Here is a 14,791-nt window from a genome sequence, read left to right as displayed (position 1 = left end):
ACTTTGCCAGTCTGTGGGCCATCCTAAAAGGTATGCAGAAGGCTTGACTCTCTTTAACATGGGTGGCCTACAAGTGTCACAGACACCTGTCCAGGAAATGGCCTGAGCTTCCCCCTCACATCCAGGACTTTCTGTGATGACAGTTGGGTTCTATAAACGCTGTCTTCCTGACTCATGATCCCAGATATCCGAACATGCGAAACTCAAATCCTCGAGAAGAAAACATGTGATGAAGAGTTTAAGGAAATACCGCTCGGCCTGAACACACGGGATGTATGGGTAGTCACACACCTGCGGGGTGGGATTGGGTTTTAACCGCGGGCTGGGTGGGCGTTGAACGGTGACCTGTCCTCCTGACATCTTGTGTCCTGTCCTGTGAAGGAGGCTCTCCAGGGGCCTCTCAGAGAAGGACCTGACGTGCCGTGTTGTGCCCGGGCTTGCTACACAGTCACTCAGCCAGGTTTTCATTCGCCTGGCAGGCAGTGCTGTGCAGGGTGCAGTTCAGGGCCTGGGGAACGGGGGTCCACCGAGAAGGCAGTCTTCCTGGAACCTGGAAAATACAAATCTCAGAATTTGGGGCAAAGTTCTGAGCGACTTTTGTCCTACCTGGATCTGGCACACGACATGTCTCTTCACTGGAAGCCGCGAGCAGCCATCGATGACGCAAACACTGGATTACAGTGAGGCGTCGGGACGCCGGGCTGGCTCGCACGGTGGAGCACACAGCTGCTGATCTTGGGGTCCTGAGTTTGGGCCCCGCCCTGGGTGCAGAGGTGACTTTAAAAAATAATAAAATCTTTAAAATAAAGCAATAAAATGAGGTTTCCCAGGAAGAACGTACTTACCCGTAATTCCCAAGATTCACTCGATACATGAGGACGAGATGGCTCCTGAATTTGGCTGATGGGACCCATCATCCCTGCTGGTCTGCCCGTGAGCGGTGTCTCACCTCAGGGCTTCCTACAGGGCCTGGTGCTCGGCAAATACAGAGTAATCAGTTATTGGCAAAAGGAAGCTACTAGAAACAGGGAAAATAAATAGGGCAGAATGTTAACACGTGATTCTGAGTAAAGGTGTAGGGGTGCTCAAGTGAACTGTTCTTGTTCCTCTTTGTGACATTCGAGATGATTCCCAAGTGAACAGTTTTGGGGCACCTGGCCAGCTCAGTTGGTGGAGCATGGGACTCTGGATTTCGGAGTCCTGTGTTCAAGCCCCATGCTGGGCAGAGAGAGTACTTAAAAAAATAAAAAATAAACAAAAAGTCTCTGTTGAATCACTCAATGGCAAGATGACCAAACACTGGAGTCCCAGTTACGGGTGCGATTAGCTTTGTTTTTTCTAAACTCTTCTCCACGCCTGTCTTGGAATTTTTCCCTTCCATTGGCATCACAAGAAAAGCTAATTAAGTTTAGGAGAACTATTCAGAAGTGATCTACAAATGTGCAATATATTAGAAGTGGAAAGAACCAGACAGAAATATTCAGACAGACAGACTTCAGAGATAAATTTCCTCTGCTTTCGGGATTATATGAAGTCTGCCCACGATAACTTCACAGGACGGACCGTTGTTGTTGGGGTTGATTCATTCCTTCCTGGCAGACAGAGCTCCAGCAAAGCTGAAATATTATTGTTAATCCTTTTTTTTTTATTTAGATGTGTGCTAGAGCAGCACCGGAGACACTTGGATATAAACCAGGACTTCTGTGTTGCTATGAAAACATCATTTATTTACTTGAACCAAACGATCTCAGAGTGGGAGCCAAGAAGGTTGAATTCCTCAAGACTAAACTTCACCATCAGCCGCCTTCCTTCTCGAGAAGTTTCTGTGTTAGCTTGGAGTCTTTCAAACTACAGTTATTTCCCAAAATAATAACTAAAATACTGCACCTGTTTGCCAGGGTGGCTGCAGCAAAGTCCCAGAAACACAAATGTATCATGTAATAGCGTGGGAGTCCGGGAATCTGAGATGGGGGTGTCACTGGGTCCAAATTCCCTGTTTTATAAGGACACAGTCACCTTGGGTCATGCCCCACCCTCGTGACCTCGTCTTTTTCTTTTTAGGTTTATTTATTTACTTTTGAGAGAGAGGGAGGAAGGGAGGGAGGGAGGGAGAATGCCAAGCAGACCCCATGCTGTCAACACAGAGCCCAATGCCAAGCTCGAACCCACGAACTGCGAGATCATGACCTGAGCTGAGATCAAGAGTCAGACGCTTACCCAACTGAGCCACCCAGGCTCCCCCCGTCATGACGTCATGTAATGCGATCATCTTCAGAGGGAGGTCACATTTGCGGGCACTGGAATTGGCACCCCACCTTTTGGTGGGGGACCCATCACGAAGACCTTTAAGCAACTGTAGATATTCAAAGACAAGGGTTATATCATTTTAGTTAATTTCAACTTTTTGCGAAATTTAATCCCGCTGATGTGACGAAAGAAAAACCAAATCCTCAAAAACTTCACAAACCTCCTCTTTTTTCCTCAGCATAGATTCTCCTGTGGGGAGGCCTCACAGGACAGGTGTTTACATATTGGGACATGTTGATGATCATAAAAACCATAGAATAAATGAATCATCTGAGTTCTTTGGCTCTGAAGAAAATCAGGCAATAACCAAAAGTGAATTCTTTAAAATAGGAGCACGAGTGGGCCTCTCCTTAACACCACTTGGGTGTACTGGGGCGCCTGGGTAGCTCAGTCGGTTGAGCATCCAACTTCAGTTCAGGTCATGATCTCGCGGTCCATGAATTTGAGCCCCACGTCGGGCTCTGTGCTGACAGCTTAGAGCCCAGAGCTGCTTTGAATTCTGTGTCTCCCTCTCTCTCTGCCCCTCCCCTGCTCATGCTCAGTCTCTCTCTCTCAAAAATAAATAAACATTGAAAAAAAAAGCACCACATGGGTGTCTGTGCTCCTCACCATGAGTAAGGACTCAGCCCGTTCCCCATCGGCTTGGAAATGAGCGTCCACCGTGGTAGATTCTAGTGTGGAAGTTCACAGGGGGTCTTACCACTCGTGACGTGTCCTGAGGAGCTCTTCCCGCATTGTGACATCCAGGGGCGAAGCAGGTAGTTTGCAGTGGGATCAAGGGGAGAGGAAGAGCAGGGTCTAGAGCCTCCCTGGCTGGCATCCCCTGGGTCTTTCTCGGATGGAAGAGGAAGCATCTTAATTACAGCAAGTGCCGTGAGCGTGCCTGACCCAAGAACGTCACCACTCGCTGCCCCCGTGTGGGAATTTATTGGACATTCAGAATTAAGGTAAATGTAGAGGGTGCCTGGGTGGCTCGGTCCATTGAGTGTCTAACTCTTGATTTGGGCTTAGGTCATGATCCCAGGGTTGTGGGTTCAAGTCCCGTGTCACGCTCCATGCTGAGCACAGAGCCTGCTTGGGATTCTCTCTCTCCCTCTGCCCCTCTCCCATTTGCGCTCTCTCCCTCTCTCTCAAAATAAATAAATAAACTTAAAAAAAATAAAGTAAATGTGGAAGGAAGCTGTGGAAATCTCTGGGATTGGGAGCCCTGTTGTAGGGCTGACCACCGTCACCCTGATGGCTCCTGCTACTGTGGATTGTCTGTGTAACAGAACTGGCTAAAAAGCACTAAAACACAGGCTTTGGCCTCAGAAAGGTAGAGGCCTTAGGAAAGCTTTCTCTGCAGTAAGCCGAGCTGAATCATTTTCCAGAGACCTGTGCTGGCCAGGGACTCCTTCCTAACTTACTACATTTCCTTGTGACTGTCTTCCTGGCCCTGTTGTCAGGCCAGGAGCAAGGAAAAGTGATCATCAAATTTCAGGAATGTGAGCTGACCTTGGAGTGACCTCAGCATGCCCAGTGCCCTGCAGACGGTGAGCACTTTTCCTTCCCGAAAGCTGCAGATGATGAAATTCATAATCCTCACAGGTGGCTGGTTTCTTGGATGCTGGGTCAGCGGACAGGGATGGCCATGCCAGTAGGGCGTAGTCAGAACGGTGTGGGGGGCAGAGGGACAGACACACAGACCATGGAAATAGAGCAGAGAACCCAGAAATAGAGCCACACAAACAGACCCAACCAACTTTTGACAGAAGTGCAAAATAATTCAGTGGGGGGAGAACAGCCTTTTCAGCAGTGGTGCTGGTATGATTGGACATCCAGAAGCAAGAAAAAAAGAGAGAGAAATAGTGCTTGAAGTCACTCACACCTTAGATAAAAATTAACTTGAAATGGGTCTTAAATGGAAAATACGAAACTGTAACATTTTTGAAAAGAGAAAAAGCAAAGAAGCAAATCAGCCTGATCTGTAAGAGCAAAATGAAAAGCTTTGTTCCATGAGCGACCCTGTGAAGAGGATGAATGCCTGCAAACTGCACGTTCAACAAAGGACTAGTATTTGAATATATAAAGAATTCTCAGAACACAACAGTAAATTACAAATAACCCCATTAGAAAATGGACCAAACCAGGAATGGACATCTCACGGAAGGGAATGTTCAGGAACTCAGGAGAAGATGTTGTGAGTGTCAGTGGCCACCAGCGGGATGCAGAGCGAGACCACAGTGAGGTGTCACTCCGCACCCATAAGAAAGGCTCAGATCCAAGTAGTAACACTTAATGGGGCCGTGGATGCAGAGACCTGGCCTCTCATCCATCGCTGGTGGGCATGTAAGTGGCACAGCCCCTCTGTGAAACAAGCAATGTCTTATAAAATGATACACGAAAACTTACAATCTGGAAATGGTACCAAAATGATACAGAAAAATGGAGACTGGTGTTCACCCAAAACCCTGTGCATGCACGTTCCCAGCAGCTTTGTTTTAAATACCCCTACGGGAAACCTCCCGGTATCTATTCACTGACTGACCAGCTAAACTGCAGGGGCATTGCCTGCTGTGGAATACTATGCAGCAATGAAGAGGACCGTTATCCATGCATGCAGCAACCTGAGTGAGTCTCCAGAGAATTATACCCAGTGCAAGAGCCATGCTCAAGGTTACATATTCTGTGCTTCTGTTCAAACATGCTTTAAATGGCAACATCATAGGGATGGACCACAGCAGATCCGGATGAGCAGGGGGCACACAGTGCAGCAGGAATAGGGCAGCAGGAGGGACCCAGGGGGTGAAACGTTCAGTATCTTGACTGTACAGATGTAACATCCAGGTTGAGATCGTCCTGTGGTTGTGCAAGATGCTGTCATTGAGGAAAGCCGGGTAGAACGTACGTGGGGTCTCTACACATTTTTACAATTGCACATGTATCTACAATTCTCTCAAAAGTAAAAAAAAAAAAATAATAATTAAAAAATAAGGTTATCAAAACACGCAAAACTAACATAAATGCAAATGATGCTTTAAAACTAATAGAAAATGTCGTGCTTTTTCTAGCAGACAAGAGAGTGACCCCCATCAGAAATGCGCATTACATCCCAAGCTGCTTCCAGCACCTCCTTCCTCTGGCCTGGCCCATGGTTTATCCTGTGCCTCAATTATCTTTTCAGGGAAAAAGTTCCAGAGCATGAAGGTGTCTGACACCCTCCAGGGGGTGGCCATCCTGAGTGCTCTGATTTCTGCCTGATGAGATCCAGCCCCATCTTGGGCCCCACACCATCTGTTTCCACCGCTTTCTGTCGTACCACGACGCGGATGGTAGGGGGGACGCTACGCCATGGTGGATTCTGTAGAGTCAGTCATTCTTGGAAGCTCAAAAATTCAGGATTATTTGGGATCAGAGTAATATGTTTGTGTCAGTAACCAGATACCTCCAGGGAGAACACCGGCAGGAAATGTGGGTGAAAGAGAGATCAGAGAATCGGCTGGTCCCGAGAGGGATTCAGAAGGTCTGCCTGAAGCCGGAACCCCCCTCGCTGATGTCACAGCCCAGCCAGCTGACAGCCTGCTCCCGAGAAAGCAACACGTATCCGCAGATTTTAGCCACAAAAGGCTCCCGGCATCTGAACAGCATCATAGCCCAGACCAAAACAGACAAAGGAAAGCAAGTGCCCAGGACCACGGAATTCGCTGTCCACGGGCACTGCTACGTAACTTCGACTCTGCCCACTTGACCAGATGTGCAGCCGGCTGCTTCATGGCAGGACATCTGTCAGCGGTGTCCAATATCTCCTACTTCTGGACCCACATTTGCTGCCCTCACCTAAGAAATAAATGGAAATCTTTGCGGTGCTGGGCAGGGCCGATGGTGAACTTGAGGCCTGCTTTAGACCAGATAAGTTATTTAACTGAGTTAAGGCTGTGAGATTCTCTGCAGGACAAGTGTCCTGATTTAATTACTGCTAGAACAGCTTGTTAGCTTATCTCGTGTTTAAAATGATGTGGTCACCACTTTGTTCTATGGGCAAAACTCCTCCCCTGGTCAGTGATGGTCTTGCCTCCCAGATAGGGCAGGTCCAAGAGGGGAGGCCCCGCCCAGGTCAGTAGGACTCCTCCTACTTGGGGAAGACAGTCAAGGAGGAGAGGCCAGCGCACACGGACTGAGGAGCCTGTGCAGATGCGATGAAAGGGGAGCGTCAAGTCACCGATGTGTGCACCGGCCTACGGCCTACGGCAGCACCTCCGTGCCCGTGTCACTGCTCCGGATTCAGATGCACCGGAAATCTATGAATCTGAGGTCAGAGACCTCAGCACATCAAAGACAGAAGGGCTTTATTATTTGTAAGAGAAAGATTTTCTTCATTAAACCAAACTGTAAACCACAGTATTTTTTGATGACTCCTCCACCCCCCCCACCCCGTGAAGTTGTCCCACCCCTACATGATATTGCCCTACCCCCATGACATTGTCCCACCCCCTACATTGCCCCACCCCCACATGACACTGTCCCACCCCCATGACATTGCCCCACCACCATGATGCTATCCCACCCCCCATGACGCTGTCCCACCCCCATGGCATCCCACCCCCACATGACATTGCCCCACCCCCACATGACATTGTCCCACCCCATGACTTTGTCCCACCCCCACACTACATTGTCCTAAGCCCCATGACACTACCCCACCCACACATTGTCCCATCCCCATCACATTGCCCCACCCTCATATATTGTCCCACCCCCACACATTGTCCCACCCACACATTACCCCACCCACACATGACTGCCCCACCCCCATGACATTGTCCCATCCCCATGACTGCCCCACCCCCATCCCCATCTGACTTTTCTTCGAGTCACTTCACCTGTCTGGTGACTCCTGGTCATGAAGAGGCACCAGGAGACACTAGGGGGCGCTGCAGGTGTTTCTGTCCTGCACCTGCGATTTACACTCCAAAGGCGCGTGGCCTGCCTCAGGTAGAGCACACTCCAGTAGAGTTACAAGGACATACCGGTCCTGAGCCAGTGCGGCGGGGGCCTCCCTGACCCTAGCCCAGAGTCACGTCTGCGTCGGGGGAGGGCTGTGAGCCAGAACCAGCAGAACGTCTGTGCGGCCTGGGCACCGCACATGCTGTGTGGCCGAGGGCAGAGCAGTGACCTCTGTGCCCAGCGGGACATCGGCAGAGCCCACGAGTGCTTATGTGTCCAATTGTATTCTTAGGGAAAAAACACCAACTAAAAATGCATTTTGTAGGTGAAGCTTTGATAACTAGCTGTGTGGTGCTCCTAGAAGATTGTTCCGGAAGATTGCCAGCCAGGACGGCGGCCTGGCTTGGGGGTTCTCTTTCTTTACGTGTCCGTCAGTCTGATGCGCTAACTAGTAGGTCATTGTCGAAGCTCACGTTTCTTTGATTATTGGTGAAATCAAACACATTTTTTATGTGTGCAGTCCATTTTGTTGTTGTTCGTGTACTTGGTCCACCTTTCTTTTTTATAATTTTTTTAATGTTTATTTATTTTGAGAGAAAGCGCATTTGCACAATAGCAGGGGAGAGGCAGAGAGAGAGAGAGAGAGAGAGAGAGAGAGAGAAGATCCCAAGCAGGCTCCACACTGTCAGCGCGGAACCCGATTCAGGGCTTGATCTCACAAACTGTGAGATCATGACCTGAGCTGAAACTAAGAGTTGGACACTTGACCAACTGAGTCTCCCAGGTGCCCCACTTGGCCCATTTTTCAATTGGAAAAAATATTTACTTTTTTGTCTGATTATAAGAGATCTTTAGTAGTATGTTCATTTGCTAGGGCAGTCATAACAAAGTGCCACAGATTCCATGTGGCCTATGTGGAAACTGATTTCCTTGTGGTGCTGGAGGCTGGAAGTCCAAGGTCAGGGTGTCAGGACAGGTTGTCTTGTGGCCTCTCTCCTGGGCAAATAGACACCATCCTCTCCCTCTGTGTCGTGACCTTCTCTTATAAGGACGCCAGTCAGATGGGATTAGGGCCTTAATCACATCTTTAAAGGTTCTATCTCCAAATTTGGTTACATTCTGAGGTACCAACGGGGAGGGGGACATCAACATATGAAGTCTGAGGGGACACAATTCAACCCCTAACAGTAAGAATAGCAAATATTGTCTAGTTCGTTTTTTTCCTTTGAAATTCTAGTTGATAGTGAATGGTAACAAACCATATTTATACATATGCATTGCTTGCCACATGCCAGCCACTGTTCTGCGTTGTTTTAAATAAATACTAACTAGTTGGGGTGCCTGGGTGACTAAGTCAGTTAAGCCTATGACTTCGGGTCAGGTCATGATCTTGCGGTTTGTGGATTCAAGCCCCGTGTTGGGCTCTGTGCCGAACGCTTGCTCAGAGCCTGGAGCCTGCTTTGGATTCTGTGTCTCCCTCTCTCTCTGCCCCTTCCCCCACCACTTGTGCTCTCTCTTGCTCTCTCAAAAATAAACATGAAAATAAATAAAAATTAACTAGTTGAATCTTCATACAACCCTGAGGAGTAGGTTTTGTTTGTACTTCCCTTCGTGTCAAGGCTTAGGTCACACAGCTGTAAGAGAGTGGAGCGGTACACGAGCCCCGGGCACTGGGCTTCTGGAGTCGGCATTTAACCACTGTGCCATCCTGCCTCTCGGGCTGAGCCTTAGAGTTCACGGAAATCCTACCCTGGATGTACCTGCCCACCTGCTTTTCCATCCTGACGGCTCATCATACTGATTTATTTCTCCCACTGCTGCGTATCTGAGGTTGATTTGGAATTTGTTTCAGTGTAAGATCTCTTCTCATTTTCTCTTTCTAGCCACCAGGCACGGAGGAGTGAAGGCGGCCGTGGCTGTACTGAGGCGCTACAGACACCATCTCGCCAAGCCACGCGACTACGTCTGTCGCAGACACCCTGCTTTTCCGCGGGAGAAAAGGCAAGGCTCTCAAGTCTTCCATTCGTCATACGTTTTAAGGCTCTATTCCGTGCCGTGCTCTGTTCCGTCTGTGAACAAAACCAACAAAAATGCCTGCCCTTGGGGTGCTTGCCTTGTGGTAGGTGAGGCGTGCAATAAACAAGATATACTACATCCATCAATGGGTAGTAAAAAATGTTATGAAGAAAAATCAAGTAAGGGATAGGAAGGGTTTTGTTTATTTTATTTTAATTTTATTGTATTATTTTTTATTTTATTTTATAGTTTAGTTTAGTTTGAGAGAGAGAGGGTGTGTGAAAGCGGTAAAGGGGCAGAGAGAGAGGGAGAGGGAGAGAATCCTAAGCAGGATCCTAGCTGTTGGCACAGAGCCTGACATGGGGCTCACACTCACAAACCCTGAGATCATGATCTGAGCTGACATCAACAGTCAGACACTCAACTGCCTGAGCCGCTCAGGTGCCCCAGGAAGGGTTTTATTTTAGAGAGGGTGAATAGGCAAGGCCCTGTTGGACAAGGTGACATTTGATCAGAAACTGAATGAGGTTAGAGCAAGCCGTGCACCTACCTGGGGGAGAGAGATGGCAAGTGTAAAGGCCCTGAGGTGGGAGCCCAGTCGGTGCGTGAGAGATAGCGTGTGCGTCTGCAACATATGACAGAGAGAGAAGGGGCAGGGAGGGGAAGAGCGAGAGAGACAGGGAAGGAAAGTAGGTGAGGAGACCGCCAACGACCAGGTCACGGGGGAGTCTTGTGGACGCGTTACAATTGTAAATTTTATTCTGAGTGTGAGCAGGGAATGGCATGATAGGCATATTTTTAAAACCCTCGCTCTGCTCCTGCAGGGACAAGAAGCTGTAGGCAGCAAGAGTTGAGGGAGGAGGGCTGACTGGGAGGCCACAGACTAACCCAGGCAAAAGGTGGGGGTGGTTGGGTGTGAGTGGCAGTGTCGTTGGGCTGGCGGGGGTCTGTGTCAAGGTTAAGCTGTCAGACTCTGCTAACAGATTGGACTTCAGGTACAAGAGTCAGGAGAGCCCCGAGCGAGGTTTTGAGCACAAGCAACGGGTAAGGTGGTATCTGTGTGATGGAATGGATATTTGACACGTCCATGGGGGATTCCTAGGGAGGAGACCATTGGTGTCACATGTGTGGAAATAAACCCGATTCCTATGTCACCTACAAAAAAGAGTGTGCTCCCTGTGTGTTTGAGACCCAGATGAAAAAAGGAAATTTTTAATATTTTTAAAATTTTTTAATGTTTAGTTTTGAGGAGAGAGAGCACGAGTGCGGGAGGGGCAGAGAGAGAGGAGACACAGAATCCGAAGCAGGCTCCAGGCTCCGAGCTGTCAGCACAGAACCTGACGCGGGGTTCGAACTTGTGAACCGCGAGATCATGACCTGGGCCGAAGTCGGACACTTAACCGACCGAGCCACCAAGGCGCCCCAGAATATTTTTAAAAGAAAAATAGGGGGGCGCCTGGGTGGCTCGGTCGGTTAAGCGTCCGACTTCGGCTCAGGTCATGATCTCGCGGTTCGTGAGTTCAAGCCCCGTGTGGGGCTCTATGCTGACAGCTCGGAGTCTGGAGCCTGTTTCCAATTCTGTGTCTCCCTCTCTCTCTCTGACCCTCCCCCATTCATGCTCTGTCTCTCTCTGTCTCAAAAATAAACGTTTAAAAAAAATTAAAAAAAAAAAGAAAAATAGGAAAGATTGTTATGACCTTATTTATAGCCAGAAAGGGTTTTTTTTTTTACCAAGACATAAGAGCAAAATTCAAAAAATTAAAAATAAATTGTATTATGTACAACTTTTCTCCAGCTTCGTTTAGATAAAATTTACAAATAAAATCATAAATACTTAAGATGTACAAGCTAACGATTTGGTAGATATATGCTCCCATACTTACTTTCTGCATGTGTGTGTGTGTGTGTGTATGTGTGTGTGTCTGTCATAATAACACTTAAGATCTACTGTTTTAGCAAATGTCAAGAATCCAGTACAGTATTACTATTGTCACCGTGCTGCACATTAGATCCCCTAAATTATTCATCTTACAACTGAAGGCTTGTGCCCCTTGACCTTCAGCCCTCTGCACCTGGCCACCATTGCACTCTGTTTCTGTGAGTTCCAACTATGCAGATTCCCCGCGTGAGTGATGTCCTACCACACTTGTCTTTCTGTGCCTGACTTATCACACGCAGCATAATGTCTTCTAGGTCCATCTACGTTGTTGCAAATGGCAGCATTTCCTTCCTTTTTGTGGCCAAGTAATATTCCACTGTGCATATACCCCTTTTTCTCTATCCAGGCATCTGCTGACAGACATTAGGTTGTTTCCATGTCTTGGTCACTGTGAATAATACTGCAGTGAACATGGGGTGCTGGTATCTCTCTGAAACAGTGACTTTGTTTCCTTTGGATAAATACCCAGAAGTGGGGTTACTGGATCACAGAAGTCCTATTTTAACTTCTTGGGGGAACCTCCATGCTGTTTTCCATAATGGCCGCGCCAGTCTGCATTCCCACCCGCGGTGCACGAGGGCTCCCCTCTCTCTGCATCCTCGCCAACACCTGTTGTTTCTTGAGTTGTTGATTTTAGCCGTTCTGACGGGTGTGAGGTGATACCTCGCTGTGGTTTGGATTTGCATTCCCATGACGAGGAGTGATGTTGAGCATCGTTTCATGCATCTGTTGGCCATCTGGATATCTTCCTTGGAAAAATGTTCAGTTCCTTTGCCCATTTATAGTCATTTTCTTGTTTGGATCTTACTACTAAGTTGTATGTGTTCCGTATATATTAGCTGTTAACTCCTTATCAGATACGTGTTTTGTAAATATTTTCTCCCGTTCTGTAGATCCCCTTTTCATTTTGTCGATGTTCCTTTGCTGTGCAGAAGTGTTTTTGTTAGAAGTAGCCCCACCTGTGTATTTTTTTTTCTTTTGGTGTCATATCCAGAAAAATCTTCGCATGGATCAATGTTAAGGGGCCTCTTCCCTATGTTTGCTTGTAACAGTTTTATGGCTTCAGGTCTTACACCAAAGTCTTTAATCCATTTCAAGTTACATTTTTGTGAGTGGTAGGGATCCAGTTTTATTCTTCTGCATGTGGACATCCAGTTATTTCCAACAGTGTCTATTGAAGACTGTCCCTTCCCCATTATGTGTTCCTGGCACCCTCGTCAAAGATTAGGTGACTGTGTATGTGTGGGTTTCTTTCTGGGCCTTCTCTTCTGTTCCATGGGTCTGCCTGTCTGTTTTCAGGTCAGTTCTGTGCTGTTTTGATTACTACAACTTTTTAATATAGCTTGAAATCAGGAAGTGTGGTGCCTCCAGCTTTTTTCTTCTTCTTCTTCTTCTCCAAGGTTGCTGTGCTATTTGGGGTTTTCTATGGCTCCATGTGAATTTTGGGATTGTTTCTATTTCTGCATGAAATGCGATTGGAATTTTGATAGGGATTGCATTAAATCTATAGGTCATTTTGTGTGTGGACATATTAACAATATTAATTTTCCACTCCAAGAACATGGGGTATCTTTCCATTTATTTGTGTCTTCTTCGATTTCTTTCATCAGAGCCTTATAGTCTTCAGACTACTGATCTTTCACCTACTTGGCTAAACTTATTCCCCTAGTATTTTATTCTTTTTAATACTGTTATAAGCGGAATGTATTTTTTTGTAATGTCTTTTTTCACATTTAAAACTTTAAAATTTTTTTCTGAAACTAAAACCTATAAACAAAGCAAGAAGACAGCCATGAGGGGTGCACCTGGGTGACTCAGTTGAGCGTCCAACTCTGGATTTCGGCTCAGGTCATGATCTCACTGTTCATGAGTTTGAGCCCCACGTCAGGCTCTACACTGATAGTGTGGAGCCTGCTTGGGATTCTCTCTCTCTCTCTCTCTGTCCCTCCCCTACTCATGCACATGCTCTCTCTCTGTCTGTCTCTCACTCTCGCTCTCAAAAATAAATAAACTTTAAAAAAAGGAAGACAACCATGGGATGAGAAGAGATAGTCTTATTACATAAAACTGACAATGAATTAGTATGTAACACGTCCAAAGAACATCTACAAATCCAGGTGAAAAAGGCAAATCCGCAAAGACAGGCACAAATGAAAAGACTAAGAACAGAAGTGGAAACGGAACGATCAGTACAACGAAAGAACAAATGTTCACACTCATTGGAAATCAAGGAACCATTAAAATAAACTGCATTGTCACTCTGTATCACTCAGTTGGGCACAGATTGAAGCGTGAGATGACATGAGCGCTTGCCAGGGAACAAAGAAGCAAAAAGACCCCCATCTGCTCCTGGAGAGCTGCAAATTCCTACAGTCGCTGCTAAAAACAATTTCTTCTGTGGTCTTTGTGAGGAGACCAACAGGGGTACTGTTTGTACACCTGCAAGAGCTAATACAGGGGAGCTTTGGGAGACGGGGTCCTCCTTGGGCTACCCGGTCCCTCTGTGCCTCACTGGCTGCGCCCAGACCGCGAAGCCTTGACTGCTCTTGACCTGCCATGTTTCAAAGCTGTGTTTGTAGGAAGGAGAGGAAGGGATCTCGAAGGACGATGTCTCATCCCAGAACTGAGAGGCAGCCCGTGTACCATCTGCTCTGCATCCACAGGGTCCCCCCAGGCTCAGGGACTTTCTCTTGAACTGGACCTGCTGAGTGTGCAGCTGCCGCCCGGCCCCCCATGTCACCCTGTGGGCACCAGGGTTAGGGAGCCAGAGCACACATGTGGCACTCTGGCCACTGCTTTGGCTGTGAATGATAGTCTTTTGTCTCTGACCCCAGAACCTCATGTCTTCTTCCAGCAGCCTGAAACTGGGACAGACCACCTTGCTGGCCGGTAAGTGGGTGAGATCTCAGACCTTTCGTAGGTCTTGACTGAAGCGACCCAAATGTCCACCGTCACCACGATTAAAGTGTGCAATGTCTGTGAAATGAAACTCTGGGCATCAGTTAAATGAAGTGAATTATGCTTCATCTGTCAATGTCATTAACGTGCATGAACGTAATGTTGGGTGAGAAAAGCTTATTACAGGAAGATGCAGTCACATAAAAACTGGGTCCTTTGCTCCATACTGTGTACAAATGTGGTCATCTTTAACAATAGTACAATGATGTTCTGGGAATGAGAAGCATCAATTCAAGAATAGGGAATGGAACACAGAGGGGCTTCTCCATGTGTTTTAACTTTTTTAATTTACTTATTTGAGAGAGAGAGAGCAAGGGAAGGACAGAGAGAGGGAGAGAGAGAGTGAATTCTAAGCAGGCTCCATGCTGTCAGCACAGAGTCAGACACGGGGCTCAAACCCGTGAACTGTGAGATCACGACCTGAGCCGAATTCAAGAGTCATACATTTAACCGACTGAGCCACTCAGGCATCTCATCAGTGGGTTTTATTTCTTAGTGGAAACTGACACAAATATGGCAAAATGGTAGAATTTTTAAGTGGGCGGGTAGGTGTTGGTTATGCTGTTCTCTCTACTTTTCTGCACGTTTGAAATGCTCCCTAAGTTACAAGGCCAGTGGTGACGGCAGGGGTCTGTCTCAGACCCACGG

The 14,791-nt window shown here is 47.4% G+C and overlaps 1 protein-coding gene across 8 annotated transcripts in view; it reads left to right on the top strand.

Annotated features, from left to right (window-relative positions):
• The window catches only part of PKD1L1 (polycystin 1 like 1, transient receptor potential channel interacting), a 133,259-nt gene extending 123,811 nt beyond the window's left edge, over positions 1 to 9,448 (top strand). For 7 of the 8 annotated variants that reach the window (XM_045494238.1, XM_045494234.1, XM_045494235.1 and 4 more), the window contains one exon: positions 1,654 to 1,892. The gene's annotated coding sequence lies outside the window, so the exon portion shown is untranslated. Of the gene's footprint in view, positions 1 to 1,653; positions 1,893 to 9,113 lie in introns of those variants that run through there. The other variant, XM_045494233.1, reaches the window with a different exon arrangement.
• The last annotated feature ends 5,343 nt before the right edge of the window (positions 9,449 to 14,791 follow it).

Source organism: Leopardus geoffroyi, chromosome A2, assembly GCF_018350155.1.
Source record: "Leopardus geoffroyi isolate Oge1 chromosome A2, O.geoffroyi_Oge1_pat1.0, whole genome shotgun sequence".
Taxonomy (NCBI): Eukaryota; Metazoa; Chordata; class Mammalia; order Carnivora; family Felidae; genus Leopardus; species Leopardus geoffroyi.
Note: the sequence above shows the minus strand (reverse complement) of the source record. Positions and strands in the feature narration are given on the sequence as shown.